This window comes from Pleurodeles waltl, chromosome 1_1 (assembly GCF_031143425.1).
Source record: "Pleurodeles waltl isolate 20211129_DDA chromosome 1_1, aPleWal1.hap1.20221129, whole genome shotgun sequence".
Lineage (NCBI taxonomy): Eukaryota > Metazoa > Chordata > Amphibia > Caudata > Salamandridae > Pleurodeles > Pleurodeles waltl.
In genome coordinates, this window is record NC_090436.1 from 411,464,529 (window position 1) to 411,479,180 (window position 14,652).

Here is a 14,652-nt window from a genome sequence, read left to right on the forward strand (position 1 = left end):
ATGCACCTGGGATACAAAAATAATGGACTCTACCCTGGACTTTCCTCCATCAGTAACCCCGCCCATTTCAATACCCCCTCACTTATTAGCACATAAATAAACACCTTTGGAACAAATTCAAATATTGAGTCTGAATTCTATGACAAATGTATTACTTTCACAAAGTGTAAACATTGCAAATCAAATGTACTGTAATATTTACATAGGTATGACCTGCAGTGGGCAGCATTAAACACACCAGGAGCCAGAGTGGAGCACAGAAATCTGAAAATAGAGATGCCAAAGGGTACAGTAAGTAGCCACAGAAATAGGGAAATCAGGCTGCCATGTTCAATGACAAACACAAAACTGCAATGGAAGGTGAAGTTACAGTGTCTTACCTGTGTGTCACTGAAAGTACTGTTGGATGAGTGCACTTCTGTTGTCCACATCTTATTCCTCTGCCACCTCTTCTTCACTGACCACAGGTTCCACCGCTGCCACGCGACAATCCTAGGAGCATACCACCATTCTCAGGAGACCATCCTCCTGCAGAAAAGGCACCTGGCGTCACAAGGCCAGGTTGAGCAAAATGCAACATGCAATGATGATCTGGCAGACCTTCTTGGGTGAGTAGTACAGGGATCCACCTGTCAGATGGAAGCACTGGAATCTGGCCTTCAGGAGGCCAAAAGTTCTCTCAATGATCCTCTTTGTTCGCCCATGTGCCTCATTGTGACGTTCCTCTGCCCTTGTCCTGGAATTCCTCACTGGGGTCAGTAGCCATGAGAGGTTGGGATAACCAGAGTCACCTGCAAATATTTGAGGGATACCTGTTAGCCACACACTCACCCTTAGGGCCAACCCCACACCCATATACCTACATCAACTGGGTGGGGACCATGGGCTCACCTATTAGCCACACCTGGTGCCTCTGGAGTTGAGACATCACATATAGAATGCTGATATTCCTAACGATTAAGGCTTCATGCACAGAGACAGGATACTTGGCACTGACATGAGAGATGTACTGGTCTGCCAAACACACCATCTGCACATTGTGAGGAGGGACAAGTGCTACCTGACCTTCAACAGGAGAGGACCTACACTGCAAGTGCTGCTGTGTCTGGAAGCGACAATGGCTCGAGTGTCGGGGGAAAGGGCCCTTGCCTTCACTTCGGAGGAGTTGGAGAGACTAGTGGATGGGGTTCTACCCCAGTACCATTTACTCTATGGTCCTCCAGACAAACAGGTGAGTACACTGTGAGCATGATGTGTGGGCCATGAATGTAAGGATTGCTGTGTGTGTAAGACCCATTTAGGGGTGGGTCTGAGGGGTCCTGGCCAGAGTGCTGCATGTATAGTGGCGAATGTATGTGCGTGAGGGGATGGGAGGGATATGGTGGGCCATGAGTTAGAAAGTCCGGACGGTATGACTAATCCCTTTTCTGCTGTATTATTTCTGCAGATCAGCGCCCATCAGAAAAATGGTATTTGGCGTGCCATCGCCAAGGAGGTGCGGACCCTGTGGGTATTTGACAGGCGGTGCACCAACTGCCGCACACGGTGGGAAGACCTGCGCCGCTGGGCAAGGAAGACGGCGGAAGCCCAGCTAGGGCTGGCCTTCCAACGAGGAAGGGGTGCCCCTCGTACCCTGAACCCCCTGATGTTCCGCTACCCTACCAACAGCGACTCCTCCTCCGATAGAAGCTCCCTAGCGGTGGCGGACACCTCTGTGCCCACCCCAACACCAGGTACAGCCGCCACCCCCGTACCAGCACCGCCCTCCAACCAGCCCCTCAGCATGTTTCCCGTGCCCACTCTCCCAGGAAGGTGGGCAACTCCTTCCCCCCAGGCACCCCAGGCCCTGCCTCAGTCAGCCCTGCTGCCCTCAGTGGGCAGTCAACCATACTGAATGCCATCGAGGGTGGTGGCCCAACAGAGAGCATTCCAGGCTCTGGCCTCCGCACTGATGGCAGCCATTGTCCCTACCTTCAGCCTACCTGTAGGAAAGTACCATCTTGCCTGGCATGTTACCCCCATTTTTACTGTATATATGTTTGTTTTTGCCTGTGTCACTGGGATCCTGCTAGACAGGACCCCAGTGCTCATAAAGTGTGCCCTGTATGTGTTCCCTGTATGGTGCCTAACTGTATCACTGAGGCTCTGCTAACCAGAACCTCAATGTTTATGCTCTCTCTGCTTTTAAAATTTTCACTGCAGACACTACAATTCTGATTGGCACACTGGAACACCCTTACAATTCCCTAGTATATGGTACTTAGGTACCCAGGGTATTGGGGTTCCAGGAGATCCCTATGGGCTGCAGCATTTCTTTTGCCACCCATAGGGAGCTCAGACAATTCTTAACAGGACTGCCACTGCAACCTGAGTGAAATAACGTCACGTTATTTCACAGCCATTTTACAATACAAGTAACTTATAAGTCACCTATATGTCTAACCCTCACTTAGTGAAGGTTAGGTGCAAAGTTACTTAGTGTGAGGGCACCGTGGCACTAGCCAAGGTGCCCCCACATCCTTCAGGGCAATTTCCCCGAACTTTGTGAGTGCAGGGGCACCATTCTACGTGTGCACTACATATAGGTCAATACCTATAAGTAGCATCACAATGGTAACTCCGAACATGGCCATGTAACATGTCTAGGATCATGGAATTGTCACCCCAATACCATTCTGGTGTTGGGGGGACAATTCTATGCATCCCCGTGTCTCCAGCATAGAGCCAAACTAACTTTCCGGGATTTTCTCTGCAGCTACCGCTGCTGCCAACCTTCAGACAGGTTTCTGCCCCCCTGGGGCCTGGGAAGCCCAGTCCCAGGAAGGCAGAACAAAGGATTTTCTCAGAGAGAGGGTGGTAGACCCTCTCCCTTTGGAATTAGGTGTGAAGGGCCTGGGAGGAGTAGCCTCTCCTGGCCTCTGGAAATGCTTTGAAGGGCACAGATGGTGCCCTCGTTGCATAAGCCAGTCTACACCGGTTCTGGGACCCCCCCAGCCCTGCTCTGGCGCGAAACTGGACAAAGGAAAGGGGAGTGACCACTCCCCTGACCAGCACCTCCCAGGGGAGGTGCCCAGAGCTCCTCCAGTGTGTCCCAAACCTCTGCCATCTTGGATGCAGAGGTGTGAGGGCACAATGGACAGCTCTGAGTGGCCAGTGCCAGTAGGTGACAGCAGAGACCCCTCCTGATAGGTGCTTACCATTCTCTGTAGCCAATCCTCCTCTGAGGGGCTATTTAGGGTCTCTCCTGTGGGTATCTCACCAGATAACGAATGCAACAGCTCACCAGAGTTACTCTGCACTTCCGTCTTCGACTTCTGCCAAGGATCGACCGCTGACTGCTCCAGGACGCCTGCAAAACCGCAACAAAGTAGCGAGAAGACTACCAGCAACATTGTAGCGCCTCATTCTGCCGGTTTTCTTGACTGTTTCCTGGTGGTGCATGCTCTGAGAGTTGTCTGCCTTCACCCTGCACTGGAAGCCAAGAAGAAATCTCCCATGGGTCGACGGAATCTTCCGCCTGCCAACGCAGGCACCGAACTTCTGCATCACCGGTCCTCTGGGTCCCCTCTCATCCTGACGAGTGTGGTCCTTGGAACACAGGAGATGGGTCCAAGTGTCCCCGACAGTCCAGTGGCCCCTCTGTCCAAATTTGGTGGAGGTAAGTCTTTGCCTCCCCACGCCAGACAGTAATCCTGTGTACTGCGTGAACTGCAGCTACTCAGGCTTCTGTGCACTTTTGCAAGACTTCCTTCGTGCACAGCCTAGCCCAGGTCCCCAGCACTCTGTTCTGCATTGCCCAACTCGCTGAGTTGGACTCTGACTTCGTGGGACCCTGTTTTGTTGTGCTGAGTCAAACGTCATGCTCAGATCTTCTGAATGCCTGTTCAGGTGCTTCTGGGGGTGCTGCCTGCTTCTGCGTGGGCTCTACGTGCTGCTGAGTGCCCCCTCTGTCTCCTCCTCGAAGGTGCGACCTCCTGGTCCTTCCTGGGCCCTGGCAGCACCCAAAACCTTCAACTGCGACTCTTGCAGCTTGCAGGGCTTGTTTGCGGTCTTTCTGCGTGGAAACAACTCTGCATCCTTCAGCATGCCGTGGGACATCTTCTGACCAAAGGAGAAGTTCCTGGCACCTTCAGTTGTTGCAGAATCTTCATCCGGGGTTTAGTGTGCTCCTGCCCCCCCTGGAAACTTGCATGACTCTTGGACTTGGTCCCCTTCCTTTACAGGTCCTCAGGTCCAGGAATCCGTCTTCAGTGCTTTGAAGTCAGTTGTTGTCCTTGCAGAATCCCCTATCTCGACTTTGCTGTCTTTCTGGGGTAAAAAGGTAACTTTACTCCTACTTTTCAGGGTCTTATGGGGTGGGGTATCTTGGACACCCTTAGTGTTTTCTTACACTCCCAGCGACCCTCTACACACTATACTAGGCCTGGGGTCCATTCGTGGTTCGCATTCCACTTTTAGAGTATATGGTTTGTGTTGCCCCTGAGCCTATTTTTCCCTATTGCATTCTATTGTGTTCTACAGTGTTTGCACTACTTTTTCTAACTGTTTACTTACCTGATTTGGTTTGTATGTGTATATTTTGTGTATATCACTTACCTCCTAAGGGAGTATATCCTCTGAGATACTTTTGACATATTGTCACAAAAATATAGTACCTTTATTTTTAGTAACTCTGAGTATTGTGTTTCCTATGCTATAGTGCTAAGTGATATAAGTGGTATAGTAGGAGCTTTGCCTGTCTCCTAGTTCAGCCTAAGCTGCTCTGCTATAGCTACCTCTATCAGCCTAAGCTGCTAGAACGCCCCTAATCTACTAATAAGGGATAACTGGACCTGGCACAAGGTGTAAGTACCACAAGGTATCCCATATAAGCCAGGCCAGCCTCCTACACTCCCCCCTCCAACTTCCTCTACCCAGTCCCAATCCCCTCAACCCCAGCCTATCCCAAGCACACCTTCAGACCAGCAATCACCCAAAAAAACACACAGAAGTGGCTCAGGCAAACACAAGCATCACACTTCATCTCACAGGCGCTCACACAAGCACCATCCCCATGCAGACACACCAACATCCACTGACTCCACTGTGTACCCCTCCTCCTCGTCGTCCACCTTCCTCCCAGTAGCGTCTCCACTCACACCTGCATGCACTACATCCTCATCCACTGCCTCCTTCACCAGCACACCTATCACTACACGCCCCTCACTGGCAGTCACCACCTTCACATCCATGCACAAGTCCCCTGTGTCCTCTCCCATTATGTCTGTGACCCCTCCTCCCAAAGTACACAAACGCAAGCACACACACACCCAACAGGCATCCACCTCACAACAGCATCCAGCCCATTCACATGCACTCAAAAACAGCAGACTGACAACACTCCCTCTTCCTCCACTCCCAAAACCTTTACCCTCTTCCCGCCCCAGTGTCCCTAGGAAGCTTTTCCTCGCCACCTTTGACCTATGCCCTACCCCTCACCTCCCCCACTCCTTCACCTCGGGCCAGGGTGGCCAGAACCCAGCCCAGCACCTCAGCCACCCAGTCCACTGCCACTGTGGTTTCTGCAGCTGTGAGAGGCTCCAAGGAGGCACCCGTCAGCCCAGCCAGTGTGCCACCAACACCTGCCAAGGCCAAGAAGGGTCCGCCACCTGGCAAGGGCAAGAAGGGGACAGCAGCCAGCAAGGGGAAGGAGGCACAACCAGCCAGCAAGACCAAGTCAAAGACTCCAGCTGGCAGAAGCAAGGAGGCACCACCATCTGCCAAGGGCAGGAAGGGGCACAGAACACCAGCCATGGCACTTCAGCTGTCCGAGGCTGCAGTTGAAGGCCACCACCACCACTGCCAGCACCGCCACCTGCACCGCGGCAAGCACCGCCATCTGCACCGCCGGCAGCAGCACCACTGCCAGCAGCAGCAGCCCCAGTGGGCAGCCGTCCCAGGCTGCAGGTGAAGGCCTGGAGGCTACCACCACCACTGCCTGCATCGCCACCTGCACCGTAGCCAGCACTGCCACCTGCACCGCCGCCAGCAGCACCACTGCCAGCAGCAGCAGCACCAGTAGGCAGCCGTCCAGGACTGCAGGTGAAGACCTGGAGGCTACCACCACCACTGGCAGCACCGCCACCTGCACCACCGCCAGCAGCACCACTGCCAGCAGCAGCAGCCCCAGTGGGCAGCCGTCCGAGGCTGCAGGTGAAGGCCTGGAGGCTACCACCACCACTGCCTGCACCGCCACCTGCAGCGCAACTGGCATACACTGAGCAGCCGTCACCACCAGCGAGCAGTGTGTAGTGGTGACTACATGGGCTGCAGGGCGTCCTGGCCCCTGCAAATGCTGTCGTTGTGACACCCAGGTGAGAGACTGTGACCTTACACTCCAAAGCATCTGCAGCACAGGGTGCAATGCTCCCTCCAGAACCAGTGGAAGAAGGCATCCACTCAGCCTCTCCTTGCCAGGATGAAGCAGACTGGGCACAATGCTCCCACCAGGACCAGTGGAAGAAGGCAGCCACTCAGCCCCTCCTTGCCAGGATGAAGCAACTGGGTACAATGCCCCCTCCAGAACCAGTAGAAGAAGGCATCCACTTGCCCCTCCTTGCCAGGATGAAGCAGAATGGGCACAAGACCCCCTCCAGAACCAGTGGGCAAACCACCCACTTGAGAGACTGTAGCTCTGCACTCCCCAGGACCAAGCAGTGTGCAAACCACCCAGTTGAGAGACTGTGACCTTGCACTCCCCAGGAACAAGCAGTGGGCATGGAGCCCCGTCCAGGAGCAGTGGCATTGTACCATCTTCCGGCTGAGGTGCCCCCCCATTCCCTGTCCCCCTGAGGTGCCTGTGTGTTTTCGACCTGATGCCCCTGCAGTGTTCTCTCCCTATTGAGGGAGGAGTCAAGTGTGGCCTTGGCCTATGTGTTTTGGCCCAGTGGGCCACGGACAATTTTTGTGTGGGAATTGTCCCGCCTTTTGTATATACTGTATATATTGTACATACTGGTTTTTCTTTATGAGCGTATTTCTTAAAATTACTAATATTACACTCACTTTACTCCATTCCTTTTGTCCTTGTGTTATTCCAGAGGGTTACGGAGTGTATATGTAATGTTGTTGCATGTGTTTGTGTGCATAGTGTTGGGGGTGAGGGTGGTGGTGGGGGTGTTGCATGTGGCGTGCGTCACTCTCTTTTCACTCCACCCCTCCCTTGTCTGCTAGGTGCAGTACTCACTGTGGTCGTCGTCGCCGGCATTCATGTTCCTGGTGTTTGAGAAGATACACCAACATGGGGAACACCTGCAGCTCAGGCTCCATGGCGTCCTGGTTCTTTGTTGAGTGTCGAGAGGTGAGTCGTTTCCCTTCTGTGTTCTGTTTCAGCCGTGCTTTTGATGGCGTTGGTACAGCCCCTGAAAAGGTGGCGGATGGGCGGGTTGTAATGCAGTGGGCAGTACATTGTCTTCCGCCTGGCTCTTGGCAGTTACCGCTGCGGTGTTTGTTGCTACCCCCCTGGCGATCGGTGTGTTAAAGTGGCTGTATCTGTTGGCGGTTTCCGCCGTGGTCATGATTCAATTTTTTGTATTACTGCCGCTTTATCACCGACCTGCAGGGTTGTAATGAGGGCCTAAGTCCGCAGATAGCATCTTCTGAGCAACCTCATCAATGTTCAAAGAACATAGGGGGTCATTACGACACTGGCGGTCGGAGACCGCCCGGGGTAAAGTGGCATCCGTACCGCCAACAGGCTGGCGGTACAGAGACCCTTATTACGACCGCGGCGGTAGCGCCGCGGTCGCACCGCCGGGGCCGGCAGTTTTACGCCGTTTTAACCCCGGCGGTGATAATCCCCTACCACCAGCCTGTTTCTGGCGGTTTGCACCGCCAGGAAGAGGCTGGCTGTAAGGGGTGTCCTGGGGCCACTGGCATGGGCAGTGCAGGGGCCCCCTAACAGGGCCCCGGGCGGCTTTTCACTGTCTGCATAGCAGACAGTGAAAAGCACGACGGGTGCTACTGCACCCGTCGCACGGCCGCAACACCGCCGGCTCCATTAGGAGCCGGCTCCTACGTTGGGGCCTCATCCCCGCCGGCCCAGCGGGGATGTTGTAATGGGGTCTGCGGGAGTGCGGCCGCACGGCGGATACTGCTTGGCGGGCGGCGGTAGCCAGCCGCCAAACTCGTAATGACCCCCATAATGTCAAAGATTCGGACTTTGGTTTCAAAGGTGCCTCCAGCTAAATTCATGCGGGCCGCTGATGACACAAGGCTGTTGGCAACCAGTCCCAGTTTGTCCCCAACAGGTTACCACCTTCAGTCCTTCTTATACAGCAGTGTGTGATGGAACTACCCTGAGCACCTTTCAAAATTGAGAATGGCTTTGACTTGTGGAGGGCCTTTGGAATTGATGGTTCAGACAGCAATACAGGGTAGCCAGGATTCTTGAAGGGGCTGATCGTAATACCCTAAGAACAAAATATGTCTTCTCCAGCAAGAATTGACTGTGCTAGCAGAAGAGAGACTACAGTCACCACAGTGGCTTTCCCTGTCTGAGAACCTTTTAAATGAAGAAATTCGATGGAGACAATATCACCAGATCCAATACCACCGACTCCAGAATGGCCTTGAGTAGTCTTAAAATGTTCCCCCTATTTAAAATGTCAGGAGCACCTCTTGAATGATATTCAGGATTGAAAAGTTACTTTGCGGTTAAGCATTCAGGAAGAGGCATTGCCAGAGTAGTGGCCTTGGATGAGTCTGGCCCGCCAGCCTAGAATCACCTCTAGGTCCCTCTTGCCTCGATTCCAAGCGATGAACAAGAGAGATATTATCCTGATAAATTGGATCTGCTGGGGGAGGCAAGCTACTTTGGGTATTAGGGGGAACACAGAGGTGATATGAACTCCCGGTCTCACTATGTCACAATTATTTCACTAGCTGTGATATGGTTTGTTGACATTTCTAGGGTATTTACATGACTGTCCTCCACCCCCAACTCTTATGGTGATTGGTGCTGCAGATCCATCGATTTTACTTTTTATGGAGGGACCCAGTACTTCTTCAGGTGTAATTCCATCTCTCCTAATTGAAATATTGTCCGGTAAGCTTTGTACAGACTCGCTTGATGGTTGCGGACCACCAAGATTAACCAAAGATAAACCAATTGGCACAATTGGATTTATCGACTCCTGATGCTGTTGTGAGTCATAATGGGCCACTTGTTGACATTTAAAAATCATAAAGACCATCCCACAGAATATTTTGAGAAACCAGTAAAATAATCTGTAGGATTGAAAAGGTTAGTTTAAAGTCAGAGATGACCGAAGACCTAATAATGTAGAAAGGAAAGAGAATTGTCGGCTAGACTGAGTTAAGCATGGTTAATAGAAGTAATATTTTTTTATAGTTAATGAAGACAAAAGCAGTTCTAGAATAAAACAGAATAAAGACTGTCAAGTTGGACCTGAGAAAAGAAATTCAAAACCAAGATGGAAAAGGAAATAGGAGGATAGATAAATGGAAATGGAAATATTGTCTTTTTAAAAATAAAAAAAAAACAGTGTATTTGCTGAATTCAATCTTGATTATAATATAGTAAATGCTAAGCCAATCCTGAAAAGAACCTAGGAGTTTCAGGTGAAAAAGAGCAGCCTTTCTGCTTAGTGCTATCTGGGAAATTAGACCTTTTTGGAAGTAAAATCACTCCACCCTGCAAAAGTTTGGGAATTATAGAAGTTAGTTCCCCATGCCATACTACTACCAAACCAAAGATCATCTCTTCCTTAACAGTTTGATTCCTTGGTTGTCTCTAGTTGGCAGCCAGTGTGCACCCTGTCCAAGTAGGGACCCTCACTCTAGTCAGGGTGAGGGGGATACCCAGCTCAGATAACTGTTGCTCACCCCCTTGGTAGCTTGGCACAAGCAGTCAGGCTTATCTCAGAAACAATGTGAAAAGTATTTGCACAAACACATACAGTAACACAGTGAAAACACCACAAAAGGACGCCACACCAGGCTAGAAAAATAACCAATATTTATCTAAGTCAAACAAGACCAAAACAACAAACATCCCACAATACACAAGTAAAGATATCAGATTTTAAAGTAAAAAGAGTCTCAATCTATAGGAATCAATGAATGTGTTGTTTTAGCACAAACTACCTGGTATGCTTAAAAAATGAAGCCGCAGGGGTGAGCGTGCGTTGGGAAATCAAACGATGCGTTGATTCCTTACTCGCAAGTGAGGGCGTGTGTGATTCTTTTTCCGCTGGGCAAGCGATGTGTAGATTCTTTCCTTGCAGGGAAGGGATGCATTGATTTCTGGACAAGCAGCCTTTGGTCCTTATGGTGATGTTTAAGATTGTAACGCCCAGGGACAATGCGTGGAAAATTCGGATGCACAGCAGCAATGAATTCATGCTGAGCTGGCGGTGTCGATTTCACCGGTGCTGCAGCGATTTTTCAGTTGCGGTGCAGGCACTGCATCAATTTTTCTGCCGCTAGGCTCGGGTGCATGGATTTTCACCTTGGGTTCACTAGCTTTTCCTTTCAAGGGCTTAAGGAATGGGTGTGGCACCACTTAGCATGGTAGGGGTCTCAGCAAGAGAGGCCAGGTGCTGGCAGATGAAGTCTTTAATGGCCCTGAGACTTCAGAACAGGGGGCAAGCTAAGTCCAAGCCCTTTGGAGAAACTCCAAAAGCAGGATTTCAGAAAGCAAAGTCAAGCCCTTTCCCTCTTTAGGCAGAAACAGCAGCAGCAGGCCGGCACAGCAAAGCAACATGCAGAGTGGCAGGTCCTCCTCAAGCATCAAGCTCTTCTCCTTGGCAGAGGTCCCTCTTGACCCAGAAGAAATATAAAGTAGTGGGGTCAGCAGTCCAATATTTATACTCATTTCAGCCTATGAAGTAGGCAAACTTCAAAGGAAAGTCTTTGTAGTGCACAAGACTCTGCCTCTTCCTTGCCCTGCCCCAGACACACTCTAGGTGGTTGGAGACTGTACTGCGTGAGGGCAGACAGCCCTTTCAAATGCAGGTGTCAAATCCTCCCTCCCACTCACACTGCAGCTCCTTTTGTGTCCCCTTCTAGAGTGAATTCACAAACAGCCCAACTGTTAGTCTGACTCAGACGTGTATTCAGTAGGCAGGTAGAAGCAGAGAACGATTAAGCAAGAAAATGCCCACTTCTAAAAGTAGCATTTTCAAACTTACAATTTAGAAACCAATTTCACTAAAAGATGTATTTTAAAATTGGGAGTTCAGCGACCCCAAACTCCATATCTCTAACTGCTCCCAATGGAAAATTACACTTAGAAGGTATTTCTAGGCTATCCCCATGTTAATCTATGGGAGAGATAGGCCTTGTAATAGTGAAAAAAACAAATGTGAAGTATTTCACTACCAGGACATGTAAAACACACCAGTGCATGTCCTACCTTTTAAATACACTGCACTCTGCCCATGGGGCTACCTAGGGCCTACCTTAGGTATGAACTGCATGTAGTAAAAGGAAACATTTGGGCCTGGCAAGTGGTTATACTTGCCAGGTCCAACTGGCAGTTTAAAACTGCACATTCAGACACTGAAGTGGCAGGTCTAAGACACGTTTACAGGGCTACTCATGTGGGTGGCACAATCAGTGCTGCAGGCCCACTAGTAGCATTTGACTCACAGGCACTGGGCATGTCTAGTGCACTTTACTAGGGACTTACTAGTAAATCAAATATGCCAACCATGGAATGGCTAGTTACCAATATAATTTACAGAGAGAGCACTTGCACTTTAGCAGAGGTAAAGAGCCCAGAGTATCAAAACCAGCAAAAACGAAGTTTAGCACAGGTTCATAAGAGAAGGTCAGAAGGAAAAAGTGCAGGTACATCATGCCAAGAGGTGCCAGGTCTAAAACACATCCCCTCTAGCTGAAAGTGGGAAGAACCACCCAACCCCTTGGGAGTTCTCATCACTAAGGTGGAAAAACCTGGAGAGACCATACGCGTTGCCGCAATCTGTTTCAAGGCAGTGTTCCGCTGTAAAGTCTATTTCCTGTAGGGAGATGGAACACCTCAACAGTTTAGGATTTTGACCACTCATCTGCATTAGCCATCTGAGGGGCTTGTGGTCTTCTGAAAATGGGAGTGATTCCCAAACAAGTAGGGTTTTAGCTTCTTCAGCGCCCAGACCACAGCAAAAGCTTCCCTTTCTACTGAGGTCCACTTCTGTTACCTGGGAAGTAACCTCCTACTGATGTTTATGTCTGTGGATTTACAAAGTGCATGGCTACCCTGGGGCCTCATAGTGTTAAGTGAGGAAAAGACCAACTTGTAAATTCTTCTTCCCAACCAAAAATCAACTACTGGTATAGTGAAAGATTATTGAAGGAGCCAGGTCTTTATCTTATTCCTAAATCCTGGCTCCTCAACTGTCAAGCTTATCTTTGCTGGTAGGGAGAGTTCCACAATTGTGGGGCTAGATAGAAAAATGATCTCCCTCCCCATCTAGATTTCCTGATTATTGGAACGTTCAAAAGGTGCCCTTGAGCTGATCAAAGGGGTCTAGTAGGATGGGATCTCAACAATATACCTCTCAGTTTCTGCAGGCCTTTATCATGAATTAGTTTATGCCCTACGCTTAGGGTTTTAAATGTATTCTTGATTCAACAGGTAGCCAATACAGTGTTCTCAGTGCCTATGTTTTTAGAGATTTTCAATAACATTCTGGCTTCTGCATTTTGTTTTACTTGCAGCTTTTTCCAAACATATTTTGGAGAGCCTAAGTATAGAGAATTTCCATAGTCCAGGTGGGAGATTACTAGGGCCTCTACCACTGTCCTTCTCTAGTGTTCTGGGAGTAGTTTAATGATTTTTCTTATTGTTCTTAATATGCCAAAACACGTACTGGCTACTTTTGTTGCCTGTGCATCCATCATAAGGGCATTATTCATCCACATGCCTAGATTTTTTTATGAGAGGTTTAGAAGTGAGGGAGTCACCCAATCAGGCCATCCTACATCCATGCTTGCGTGAGGATTTCTTCCCAGAAACATCACTTCGGTTTTCTCTCCATTAAGTTTGAGGCAACAATTTGCCATTCTTTTGTCCATGTCCTCTAAGCATAAGGCTAACTGCCAACTGACCGAATCTTTCTCTTTTGCAAATGATACTACCAATTGGGTATCTTCTGCGTATGATACATACGATTGTCCATGCTCAATCACAATATTGGCTAAAGGTCTTACATAAATATTGAAAAAGTTGGGGCTAAGAGTGGATCCCTGAGGTACTCCCATTTAGAGGCCATTGTATCTGAAAAGCACAAACTTTCCATCAATTGAGAGGTTCATTCTTCTAAGAAACTGCATCCATTTCAAAGCCTTATCTTTCACACCTATCTCTTTTAGTCTCCAAACCAAATTCGTATGGTTCACAGTATCAAAAGCTGCACTTAAATCTAACAGAATAATAGTGGCTACTCCTCCTTGGTCCAGAATTCCTTTAAGTTCTTCTGTGACCACCAGTAACGCTGATTCTGTACTATGCTGAGTTCTAAAACCCATCTGTGAGGAATGTAGGAGTTGGTTCTCTTCCAGGTGGTTAGATAAGGTCTAGTTGACATGTTTCTCCAGAATTTTTTCCTAAAACTGGAAGAAGTGAAATAGGATGGTAATTTTTAGTAGCTAATGGATCTGCACAAGGTTTTTTTAGTAGTGGCCTGATAAACGTGTGTTTCCACCTACTGGGCACTGTTCCCGGCTCTAGAAACCTATTCAAGATATTTGTAATACTTGTAAGAAGTATATGCACACATTATCCTAAGATCTCTGGAGGGGTTGGGTACGAAGGTGACAAAGATTTTACCGTTCTCATAATTTCCTGTACCCTCTTCCTCTACAAGCTCAGGAATCGTTATGTTTGAAGATGGTTCCTGGCTTGCTGAATACGATCTTCCTGATTAGCCAAAAGAGATCTAGACATTTTTAGGATCTTTTCCTGAAAGAAGGTTGCTAATTCATTACATCTGGCTGTTGTCTGTGTTGGAGGAAGTGTGCCTGACTTGCCTGCATTCAGTGCCTTCACGACCTTAAAAAGTTCTCTTGAGGAGTTTGAGGTATTTGAAATGATTTCTTCAAAGTACTCTGCCTGTGCCTTTTTCAATTATTTGTGATAATGTTGTATTGCTGTTTTGTAGTTCTGTTTCAGCTGGGACCAAATTGATTTCCTCCATGTCCTTTCTAATTGTTTTTACAGTTTTTCCGCACAGATGCCAGATAGCGGTTGAACCAGTGTGTAGTTTTCCCTTGCCCTTTATCTTTAATAACAACGATTTGGATACATTTGTCCAGAGAGCACGTAATCCATTCTTCCTTGCGTTTATATACGTCATCTTGGTTTATGTCCTCTTTTGAAAGCGACTGAGCTCTTAGCAACATATCCTCCCAATCTTTCCCTGATAAATTTCCCCACTTTCGTCCCATTTTAGACATAGATCTAGTGAGTTCCATCTCTGAACCTATCTCTAAGTATACAGAATATGTTTATGGTCTGTCCACAGCTGTGGTATTACCTTATTTATTTGGACTTTTGGGTTGCTGATGAAGGCTTCAGGTTGATCTAGGCCATCTTTATGCAACTCTGAGGGCACACCTCCCACACCATGCTCTGAAGCATCTGTCTGC